Below are 1,008 nucleotides of genomic sequence, written 5' to 3'. Positions count from 1 at the left end.
AGAGAGCTCCCCACCATCCCCCAGCTCAAACAGCACCTGAACACCCACCTGCCCAGGTGTGCCGCAGAGAGCTCCCCACCATCCCCCAGCTCAAACAGCACCTGAACACGCACCTGCCCAGGTGTGCCGCAGTGAGCTCCCCACCATCCCCCAGCTCAAACAGCACCTGAACACCCACCTGCCCACGTGTGCCGCAGAGAGCTCCCCACCATCCCCCAGCTCAAACAGCACCTGAACACCCACCTGCCCAGGTGTGCCGCAGTGAGCTCCCCACCATCCCCCAGCTCAAACAGCACCTGAACACCCACCTGCCCACGTGTGCCGCAGAGAGCTCCCCACCATCCCCCAGCTCAAACAGCACCTGAACACCCACCTGCCCAGGTGTGCCGCACAGAGCTCCCCACCATCCCCCAGCTCAAACAGCACCTGAACACCCACCTGCCCAGGTGTGCTGCAGAGAGCTCCCCACCATCCCCCAGCTCAAACAGCACCTGAACACCCACCTGCCCAGGTGTGCCGCAGTGAGCTCCCCACCATCCCCCAGCTCAAACAGCACCTGAACACGCACCTGCCCAGGTGTGCCGCAGTGAGCTCCCCACCATCCCCCAGCTCAAACAGCACCTGAACACGCACCTGCCCAGGTGTGCCGCAGAGAGCTCCCCACCATCCCCCAGCTCAAACAGCACCTGAACACCCACCTGCCCAGGTGTGCCGCAGAGAGCTCCCCACCATCCCCCAGCTCAAACAGCACCTGAACACGCACCTGCCCAGGTGTGCCGCACAGAGCTCCCCACCATCCCCCAGCTCAAACAGCACCTGAACACCCACCTGCCCAGGTGTGCCGCAGAGAGCTCCCCACCATCCCCCAGCTCAAACAGCACCTGAACACCCACCTGCCCAGGTGTGCCGCAGTGAGCTCCCCACCATCCCCCAGCTCAAACAGCACCTGAACACGCACCTGCCCAGGTGTGCCGCAGTGAGCTCCCCACCATCCCCCAGCTCAAACAG

This window comes from Conger conger, chromosome 6 (genome assembly GCF_963514075.1).
Source record: "Conger conger chromosome 6, fConCon1.1, whole genome shotgun sequence".
Lineage (NCBI taxonomy): Eukaryota > Metazoa > Chordata > Actinopteri > Anguilliformes > Congridae > Conger > Conger conger.
This window is presented reverse-complemented; position numbering follows the sequence as displayed.